Genomic DNA, 12,072 nt, shown 5'->3' with positions numbered 1-12,072 from the left:
ACAGAGCATCTATACTCCAAGTACATCTTGACTCTTTTGTCTCAACTCCATAGTGGTGATGCACAGAGGCACAACTATAAAAATCGTGTCACAGTCCAAATACTTTGGGCTTTTCGACTGTTGAAACACCCCGCTCACTGTGGACCTGAACATCACCACCTGTCCAAACGGGCCCAGATCCAGCAGGTGTTCTTCATCGAAACTGACAAATTTGCTTTCAGTCTTGAAGGGAAAGTTGCACAAATTGTGCAACCATGCACACAAGCTGTTGTTTGATGACATTAGTTTCAATAAGTGAAGTCTGGACAATATATTTACCATCTGATGGCATCCAGAGGAACTGACTCAGTGATATCCCCTTGATGTAATGTGTGGAACAGCAAAGCCTAATTAAATTATACAGTGTAATTTTATTCTGGTGTGGAGCGTCACCTCAGTAATGTGAGACGCGTTGTGGTGATTATGACCACTTCAAAATGCTTCGTGCAGATGTTAGACAAACCTGCAGTCAAAAGCACGCCAACAAAACCGGCTTTCATAAGAACCTCTTTCGGTCCAATCTCTCAAATGATCTAACACCTGCACACAATCACAAAAGTATTTCTTTCTTACTTTAAAAAGAATTTTAAGATTGCAGCTGCAGACAGTGGCAGCAATTCAAGGGAGATAACAGGATATCTGCATAAGAGGTGATTAAAGGTGAATGAATGAATGGGTTTATTCGGCACACACACAAATCCGAAAGAACAGAAACATACCAATAATATGAATGTTATATAAACAAGCCTGTGAGTCCGAAAGGGTGTGGGCAGAAGCAAAGCTTATCAACGCCCACCCCTGCTAGAATGAGTGCAATTATAACAGTCATAACAACATATATACAAATTCACAACACACTACATATCAACACAGACATACACTTCAATATTCAATTACATTTCAATTCATGTATAAGTATGTTATGTATAAAGCGCCAAATCACAACAAACTTGGCCCAAGTCACTCCATATTAACCCTGCCGACCCCCAGAGCAAGCACTAAGCAACTGTGGTGAGGAAAAACACCCTCTTAGGAAGAAACCTCAAGCAGACCAGGCTCTAGGGGGTGACCCTCTGCTTGGGCCGTGCATATATACCTGTATACGTACATACATACACATTATATACATATATACACTTATACACACACTCACATATATACCTATATACATACCCACTAACACATAAATAAATATACACTAGATATATATATACACATACATACATTTATACCTACACATACATATACGAGGTCTGTCCATAAAGTATAGGTCCTTTTTATTTTTTCAAAAACTATATGGATTTCATTCATATGTTTTTACGTCAGACATGCTTGAACCCTCGTGCGCATGCGTGAGTTTTTCCACGCCTGTCGGTGACGTCAGTCGCCTGTGAACACTCCTTGTGGGAGGAGTCATCCAGCCCCTCGTCGGAATTCCTTTGTCTGAGAAGTTGCTGAGAGACTGGCGCTTTGTTTGATCAAAAGTTTTTCTAAACCTGTGAGACACATCGAAGTGGACACGGTTCGAAAAATTAAGCTGGTTTTCAGTGAAAATTTTAACAGCTGATGAGAGATTTTGAGGTGATACTGTCGCTTTAAGGACTTCCCACGGTGCGAGACATCACGCAGCGCTCTCAGGCAGCGTCATCAGCCTGTTTCAAGCTGAAAACCTCCACATTTCAGGCTCTATTGATCCAGGACGTCGTGAGAGAACAGAGAAGTTTCAGAAGAAGTCGGTTTCAGCATTTTATCCGGATATTCCACTGTTAAAGGAGATTTTTTTAATGAAAGACGTGCGGACGGGTCCGTGCGTCGGCTCGCAGCCGCCGCGACACTCCGCCACAGGAAAAACACCTCTGTTGGAAGCCTTAAGGACAAGTTGGAACATGTCCAGCTGTTAAACAATTTCTCATATACTCACTCCACTGAAAGCCATCAAAAGCCGCCTGGATTTTACAAATGGTTATCAACACGGAGGTGTTTTTCCTGTGCCGCCGCACCGCGCCGGCTGCGTCCCGACGCGCGGACCCGTCTGCACGTCTTTCATTAAAAAAATCTCCTTTAACAGTGGAATATCCGGATAAAATGCTGAAACTGACTTCTTCTGAAACTTCTCTGTTCTCTCACGACGTCCTGGATCAATAGAGCCTGAAATGTGGAGGTTTTCAGCTTGAAACAGGCTGATGATGGCGCCTGAGAGCGCTGCGCGACGTCTCGCACTGTGGGAAGTCCTTAAAGCGACAGTATCACCTCAAAATCTCTCATCAGCCGTTAAAATTTTCACTGAAAACCAGCTTAATTTTTCGAACCATGTCCACTTCGATGTGTCTCACAGGTTTAGAAAAAATTTTGATCAAACAACGCGCCAGTCTCTCAGCAACTTCTCAGACAAAGGAATTCCGACGAGGGGCTGGACGACTCCTCCCACAAGGAGTGCTCACAGGCGAATGACGTCACCGACAGGCGTGGAAAAACTCACGCATGCGCACGAGGGTTCAAGCATGTCTGACGTAAAAACATATGAATGAAATCCATATAGTTTTTGAAAAAAATAAAAAGGACCTATACTTTATTGACAGCCCTCGTACATACCCCTACACATATACACATATATATACACGCACACATATACATACATACACACACACACATGTATACATATATACACATACATACTACATATATGCATATACATATATACACGTACATATACATACATATTGACTGATCATTTATTTTGAGTTTTACAAAATAAGCATTTCTTTGACATCTACATTTACCCACATTGGGTTGAAAAGAACAGGAGATACAAACATACACGCATACATACCCGCGCACTTAACCCGAAAAGGGGTGGGATGAAGACGAACTTATTTAATCCCACCCCCAAATACCCATACGTTATTACGACTACCGAGTGTGACCAATATTCCTTTTTTATTACTATGTAATTGATATCATATATTAGTGATGAGTATCTATAATAACAATAATAATAATAATGATAAAAACAATTCCCACCATAATAGACAGTAATAATGACAATAATTGTTGTCAATCAAAAAAAAAAAAAGTTTTTTTTAATGTCTATTATTATTACTACCATTTTTTTTTTAATTGCTATTAATATTACTGGTGTCATTCTTAAGCCATTTTCATATGTCAATAAATTCCCCACATTTACTCAGAAAATGACTATTTAAAAGGACTATTCTTGTGTGTGTCGATGGTAATTCTGTCTCAATATATACATATATACATACATACACAAAATACACACGTACATCACCTGTATACACAATACATATACATACGTATATACAATTATGCTACATTCATTTTATTATTTTATTAATTTAATTACCTTAACTTTTTTATTAATTTATTATTATTATTATTTTCTTTTTCTTTTTTTCTTTTTTTTCCCCCTTCCCCTCCTTCCCCATTTGTCATGTGTGTGGTGCATTAAAAGTTGCAAAGTATTTTGTAAAGCTGCTGCCAGAGAGGGGTCACCCCCTGACACAGGTCCACCCTTTGCTGAATGTCCTAGGCTCTGCATTAAAAGACAAGGTTCTGGAGTCTGCTGGCAGAAGGGGGAGACCTTTGAGCAACAGACCCCCACTTGCCGACCCTGATCTGGTGATAATGATGTAAGTGATGTAAGAGGGGGAAACAAGGAGGAAAGAAAAGGAAAAGTCTTTTTATGTATCAATAAACTTACATATGTACATATTTATATAAATGTAAACATAAATATACATATATGTATATATACATACATACACACCCACATATACATACATATTATACATACACATATATACATACATACACACATATATATATACATACATACACACACGCATACACACATATATACGTATACATACATACATATACATGTTTCCCCCTCTCTCTAAGTTATTACCATCATCACCATACTTCTATTTGACTAGAATTTCAACTACAGGATCATGATGTATAACAATAATAATTTTGACCATGGTTACGACACCGGCAATAACAGGTATTATGCAAATATGTTAACATCTATTATATTAACAAACATATAGAAAGATTTTATTATCATTATTATCATTTTTTTATAATATAGTTTACAATTATGGCTATGATATATATAATTAAATTGATGTACAGGATAATTCCAGGTATTTTATGAAAGTTTGTGTGTCCTAGCGAGACCCCTTCTATTGCTGACAAGGCAAAAAGCAAAGGTAAATTAACTAGAAATAAATTAAAAAGACGTGACGATCACGCACCTCTCTCCTCATTCATGTATTTCAACAGAACCATTTCTTTGTATCTTTTTTTGATGGATGTTAGGACATCGCTTGAGCTGAGGTGCCAAACTATTCCACAGCTTAATGCCACACACGGACACACAGAAACTTTTCCTGGTAGTTCTCACTGCCTTGACTTTAAAGTTACCACATCCCCTCAAGTTATAGCTTCCTTCTCTCTGGGTGAAGAGACTCAGAATATTACTGGGTAATGAGTTTTTACTGGCTTTATATAATAATTATGCAGTATGAAAATTAACCAGATCTGGCATTTTCAACAATTTGGATTGCAAAAATAGACTATTTGTGTGATCAAGATATCCTACCTTATAGATGATTCTTATTGCCCGCTTTTGGATTATACAGAGGGGATGTAGCAAACTTTTGTAATTGTTACCCCAGATTTCTATACAATATGTTAAGTAAGGAGAGATTAAAGAACAATACAATAAATATAATGCATTATGATCCAGAAAATATTTTGCTTTGTACATAATAGAGACATTCTTGGAAACTTTTTTATGTATGTGGCTGATATGAGACTTCCAGCTTAATTTACTATCGATGGTTATCCCTAAAAATTTGACTTCTGACACTTTATCTATTTCGACACCGTCTATATTTATTGGTAAATTAGAATTGACATTATGATTTCCAAAAAACATGACTTTAGTCTTTTTTATATTTAGGGATAATTTATTAATATTCAACCAAGTTTTCAGCTTAATTAATTCACTATTTACGACATTAATAAGTTTGCTATAGTTATCACTGGAATAGAATATATTGGTATCACCTGCAAATAATAATAATTTTAATAATTGTGACACATTAAATATGTCATTTATATAAAGATTAAAAAAATGTGGACCCAGTATGGATCCCTGTGGGACCCCACAAGGGATGCCCAAACACCCAGATTTAAATGCACCCATCTGTACAAACTGATGTCTCTCCGTTAAATAGCTTTGAATCCAGTTCCAAGCCACTCCCCTGATACCATATCTTTCCAATTTATTGAGTAGAATTGAGTGATTAAGTGTGTCAAATGCTTTCTTTAAATCAATGAATATTCCAACTATATAGTTTTTATTATCTAAGGTGTTTGTAATCTCTTCTATTGCTTCAATCATTGCAAGTGAAGTTGACCTACCAGACCTAAACCCATATTGACATTCGTTAATTATGTTATATTTTTCTATAAAGGATCCTAACCTGTTGTTAAAAAGCTTTTCTAAAATTTTGGAAAATTGTGGAAGTAGAGAGACCGGTCTGTAGTTTGTGAAGATATGTTTATTTCCATTTTTGTATAGTGGAATAACTTTTGCCATCTTCATTTTGATTGGGAATGTCCCAGTTTGAAATGACAAGTTACATATATGAGTCAGGGGTTTTGATATGCTTTTAATTATTGTTTTTACTAGCTTCATATCTATGTCATAACAGTCAGTTGATTTTTTTATTTTTACATTTATTAACAATATCTATTATTTCGGCTTCACTAACACTGGAGAGAAACATTGTGTTTGGATTGATTTTTATGAGTGATTCCTGCTCCTTGTTACAACCATCGGGAATTTTTGCTGCCAAGTCGGGTCCAATATTAACAAAGAAGTTATTAAAACCATTAACTATGTTATACATATTATAGATGTCCTTGTTCTTATCAATAAAATAATTTGGATAAGAATAGTAGACCTTTTGTTAACCATGGACTTTTGGCGACAGTACTGTTTTTGTTGACTTGGCGTATTGGACAGTTTATCTCATATAATGAATTGAAAATGTCTAGAAATTTATTGAAGGCACAATCCACATCATTCTCCCTGTACACAGTGCGCCAGTCCTGTTTTGTTAAGTCATTATTGAGGTGATCTATTGCTTTTTGGGTTCTTACTTGTTTAAATGCAGAGTATTGGGGTTTTACCTGAAAATTACAATTGGAGTCATACACAGTGAACACAGGAAGATGGTCAGTTATGTCACAAATCAATAAACCACTTATATTTTTAGTTTCTATATTGTTTGTGAAGATGTTATCTATTAGAGTTGCACTATTCAATGTAATTCTGCTTGGCCTGGTGATAACTGGGTATAAGCTCGTGCTGTACATTGTGTTTATAAATTCGTCAGTTGATGTGTGCCTATTGGGGTTTATTAAATCAATGTTATAATCTCCACATATAAATATTTTTTTGTTATTTATTGATGAAAACATTCTGTCCACCCAGTTTGTAAATGTAGCCATATTTGAGCCTGGCGCCCTATATAAACAACTTATAATGAAAACATTTCTGAGAAAGAAATAGCAGAGAGGAACATGGGTAGGCGGGGCCTGGGCAAAGATAAAGCATGAAGGTGAGACAGCTGCTTCCTGCCTAATAAAATTTATTTATTAAAAAAAAAAGGCCACAGATATTGTGTAATTAAGACAGAACTTGCTCCAGAAATGAGATGCTGTGCTTTTAACATTTTAATAGGAAGTAATTAAAGTGCTCAAGTCTGCATCACCTTTGCACCACAATCGTAGCGAGAGAACAAACTCAGCCACTGCAGATTTGGGCTATATCTGGTTTCCAACCTACAGTTTGGATTCCAAGGCAATCGGTCTGTCCAAATTGTCAGGTACTCTGATAGTAATGTCCAAGCCAGTCCATCCTTTTGTAGCAAAACATAATCCTGGTTCACCAAATCAGGACATTTGGACGTTCATCACCTTGTTTTCCTTGGGATCACATATCTGTCTAACCCTCTCCCAAGAAATGTTTGTTATGGCAAAGATACAGTGGTACATGTTATATGTTTTGACACTCCCTCAACTCCATTTAGAAATGCAAGTAAACCTAAAATGCTTTAATTGATTCTTAATTGGTTCAAAGACCTTGTTCCACCTTTAAAGACCACCTAAAGTTCAAAAAAGAAGTTTCACATTGACTGAAGAGGTTTTACTGGAAGATTTTTTTTTTTCATTAGTTGTCTTTCTCAGCAGTCAGAAATTATAATGGTTTCAGTCCCCCTTGATGGCTCATCTATCAAGATCTTCAACTATTCAGGACCATCAGCATCTACTAGTCTGAGAGCATGCACTGCTGTCACACTCACCATACCACAGAACCACCCTTGTTCTCAATGGCAACCACCCAAGCAGACAATTGGCTCATTCCCATTTAAAAATCTATTCACTGCATCCAGGTAAAATTATTTTATGATGTTCTTGGCCTTCTCCAACCACTGGGTTCCTCAACACACAGTTGTATGTGACATTCCCTCCCAAGCCAGTGGATCTCCTCATCTCAGTCCCCCTAAGTACCGGTACAAAGTCATTCCAGCAGTCCCCAAAGATTCTCCAAACAGACCTCAAAGCAGCCAGTCACCTCCATGGATCATTGGTGGCCAGCATCCAAGTCTCACAACCATAAAGTATCACAGTGCCACTGTGGGGCGCTGTTGAACTTAAGACATTAACAAACCTATACAAAATTTGGTTATTTAGTAGTAAGATGTTTTTCTTTGTTGATAAAGCACAGCAAAGAAAAGCATCTTATAAGGAGGTCTAACTAACAGCTGTTGGGGTTGTGTGACCTTTGCCGGTTTGGCCATAGACTAACATATTGGGTTTTTAAAAACAATGGCTCTCCCAGACATTCCATCTCTGTAACCATTATCAATTCTTTTCAGTGACAAACAATAACTTCTTTTCAATTTGATTAAACTCAACACTAAAAAATTCAACACTAAGTCTGAGTGTCTGAGAACCTCAAATACAGTTTTAGGTCTCTGCATTTTGCAAACGCTGTCTCCTTTCCAGCATCTTAAGTGCTCAGAAAATCATGTTCCAAAATCCATGGTAATATTACCACCAGCCAGATGGTCAGACTACCAGTTCCTCAATTCTTAACTGTTAAATTCTTGTAAAAAGCTTTAATGAAATATCTTCATTGGAAACGCGATGAGCCCATCTGTTGTTAGGCAACCATTGCCAACATCTTCAGCAGGCAGTATCCCCCTTTGCTATCATATTTCTCATTCCCTTCATCATTTTTTTCTCTTTTCCCTTCACTCTCTGCCCAAATGGATTTATCCAGGACAGTATTAATTCCTCCAGGAGCAAAAACAAAAACAAAAACAAAAAACCTTACAGAACTTCCAGTTCTCACAGTTATTGAGAACTGTCACTTGACTGTCCATAGCAATAGTTTTTATATCTGCAAGCACAGCAGCTTCTTGACCTGATTATAAACTCGGCATGTATGCGGACTTGTAGTAGAATCTTGCCTCAGGTTGTAATCCCGGTTTACATTCAGGCCATCCAGCAGACAAAGCAGAGTCAGACTGCAGATTAGAAAAGCAATCAATGAAATTATGCACACAAGCAGGTTCCACTTTAACTTGATCAGAGTCAAATGTTCTGGGCAGGTCAAAGGACAAAGTGCTGAAGTGTTTTCTAATGCTTTGTTGCTTGATGGATTTAATTCAGAGTTTGGTAGGTATGCCTCGACTTTTTAATTTTCTTCCACTCTTGAAATTAGTTAACTTGTGCTGGATTGAATCACAGCTCCAGCATGTTGATGAGAGACTAATCCAATCAATTTCTGCTTTGCTCTGGGAATTCAGATGCTATTACAAACTGTTCACAATGCATTTCAGTAGCACTTATATTGTAGATCTGTAGCGATACTAATGCATCTCATATTCTTATCAAACTCCCAGCACCACGGGGAATACGATGTCAATGTGTTGTATTTATAAAGCAATCAAAAGTGGATTAAGAAAAACCAAACATTGAGAATACGTACGTGGGCAGTATTGCAACATTCATCTATGAGAAACAGTACGGGGGTAAGGTCAGCTTTTAGCTGGTCAGAGAGAAGCTAATCAAAGTTTTTTTGTTTTTAATACTATGTGGGTAGCACACTCATTAACAGAATATTACCGGTAGTAGTTTTCTTGCAAATTAGCTTAAACCTGTTTTAGAGCTAACTACATGCTAACTATGCAAGCTAGCTTACATAATGAAGTGCTGTATTTTAAATGAAGTTACTACCAAGATAATAAGTTAACATTTACTTGAGGAGAATGTGTTCGTACCATCTAGTGTTGCTTTACAACTGACTGTATTATACTTATGTGTCTTAAATTAAATTGTACTGTGTGCAATGTTTGCTAACATTATATGTGCCTCTGCTTTTCAGCAACATGGAATTGTGCATTGGATGAATGTGAGAATTGTTCAGTTGGTGAAACAAGTACCATATTTGGCATGATTGGAAATGCTTATATAATATATATATATATATATATATATATATATATATATATATATATATATATATATATATATATATATACACACACACACACAAAATCCCAATTCCAATGAAGTTGGGACGTTATGTAAAATGTGCATAAAAAACAGAATACAATGATTTGCAAATCCTCTTCAACCTATATTCAATTGAATACACCACAAAGACAAGATAATGTTCAAACTGATAAACTTTGTTTTTGTGGAAATATTTGCTCATTTTGAAATGGATGCTTGCAACATGTTTCAAAAAAGCTGGGACAGTGGTATGTTTACCACTGTGTTACATCACCTTTTCTTCTAACAACACTCAATAAGTGTTTGAGAACTGAGGACACTAATTGTTGAAGCTTTGTAGGTGGAATTCTTTCCCATTCTTGCTTGATGCAGAATGTGTCTTGGCATTGTCTTGCTGAAATAAGCAGGGGATGTTCCTGAAAAAGATGTTGCTTGGATGGCAGCATGTGTTGCTCCAAAACCTGGATGTACCTTTCAGCATTGATGGTGCCAGAGATGTGTAAGTTGCCCATACTATGGGCACTAACACACCCCCATACCATCACAGATGCTGGCTTTTGAACTTTGCACTGGTATCAGTGTGGATGGTCTTTTTCCTATTTTGTCCGGAGGACACGACGTCCATGATTTCCAAAAACAACTTGAAATGTGGACTCATCTGTCAGGGGGTGGTGACCAAGAGCTAAACAGATTTAGGACCCCAGAAACAAGCAGACTGACTCAGCAGGATGTTTGTCAAAAATCTAGATGATTTATTACAGCTCAAAGTGAAACTAACAAAACCATGCTAACCACTTGGTGAGGGACACAAGATGCCAAATACTAAAAAAGCAGTTCTCAACAAAAAACAAACAAACAAACAAACAAACAACAACAACAAAAAAAAAACAGAACACAGTACTCACAAACCAGACTGGAAACAAATGGCAACACTCTCTAACCCTCAAACAGTAGACAATGGACCCACAAGGAAAAAACAAACAAGGCGTGGTTTAAATAAGCAAACTCAAGAAAAGCAGGTGTAAATAATCAAAGGCAATCAAGACATGTGAAGGACTTAAAATGAACACGAGGGCAGTAAACCAGGAGGTCCTCAAGACTAAATAACATAAGAGAATAACCCATAACCAACTAAGCATTTAAGAGAAAAAACATTTAACATAGAATAACCAAAGACACTAGAAAGAAACGACAATGCTTAAACACAGATCAAAGAAAACAAGAGGCATAAATCAGGACCCAAACATCATATGCAAGAACAAACTCTACAAAAGACAAGTGACACTCAACCTGTTATAATCAAAGGAGCCAGAGACACAAGATGCATAATAAAGTAACCAGACATCCAACTGTGATATACCAGAATCTAAGAACATGAGTATTGCTTCAGAACAGACATGATGGAACTGCTGCTGAAAGTGTAACTCCACAAAATGCAAATGTTATACAACAGCCATGAGAACTTAACAATACTGTTCTAAACTGTTCCATCAGTACAACAAAGCAAGACAAAATCCAAACAGACACTAGTGGTACAGAGACCGCCCCTTTTAAGAGGCAAACACACACACCTACCCAGGGCACTGCATCATACACACGGGGCCAGGGAGGACAAAAGCATACTGACCTACACGACAATTGACAAAGACGGGACATACAGATCAAACTCAAACATACCCTTAACTTAGGAAGTCAAACATGAGCAAACCTCGCAACTAGACGACAGCATGACATCATCAGACCACAGCACACTTTTCCATTTTGCGTCTGCCCATTTCAAATGAGCTCAGGCCCAGAGAAGGTGTTTTTGGATGTTGTTAATGTATGGCTTTCACTTTGCATGGTAGAGTTTTAACTTGCACTTGTCAGGTTTTGGATCAGTTTAGGTTGTGTTCTGTTTTACTGTCTTCTTTGGTTTGCCTTTTGATCTGACTTTCTCTTGCTCTGTCTTTCTGCTTGGGTTTTCTCTGTCCTGCTCTTTTTTGTCTCTCTCTTGGCTCTTGGTGGTGGGTGTTTCTCTCTGTCTGGCCACACCCTGGTTCTGGGAGCTTCTCCACACACCTGTTCTTGATGTGCAGTTAATCACCTGGGTGCTTTATAAGCCTCACAGTGTGCCTTTGTTCCTCGCCAGATTGATGTGCCTTGTGCCTCTTTCCAGCTCAGTTCCTTGTGGGTTTTTTTTTTTTTTTTACCTGGCCTTGATTGTTTCATTGTGTTTTTGGTTACCCGCCTGTGTACCTCGACCACACCTAAGATGATTTTGTTACTATTGCTTCTTTTGGACTGCCTATCTGTGTACCGACCCCAGCTAACGAACTAAGTAAACACCTTAACTCCACTGAACTGTGTACCTGTGTCCTGCATTTGTGTCCAGGCTACTTTACCAGCCAACCCTGATAGCACTTGTAG

Source organism: Thalassophryne amazonica, chromosome 9 (genome assembly GCF_902500255.1).
Source record: "Thalassophryne amazonica chromosome 9, fThaAma1.1, whole genome shotgun sequence".
NCBI lineage: Eukaryota > Metazoa > Chordata > Actinopteri > Batrachoidiformes > Batrachoididae > Thalassophryne > Thalassophryne amazonica.
The sequence above is the reverse complement of the archived record's forward strand: the minus strand, read 5'-3'. Positions refer to the sequence as shown.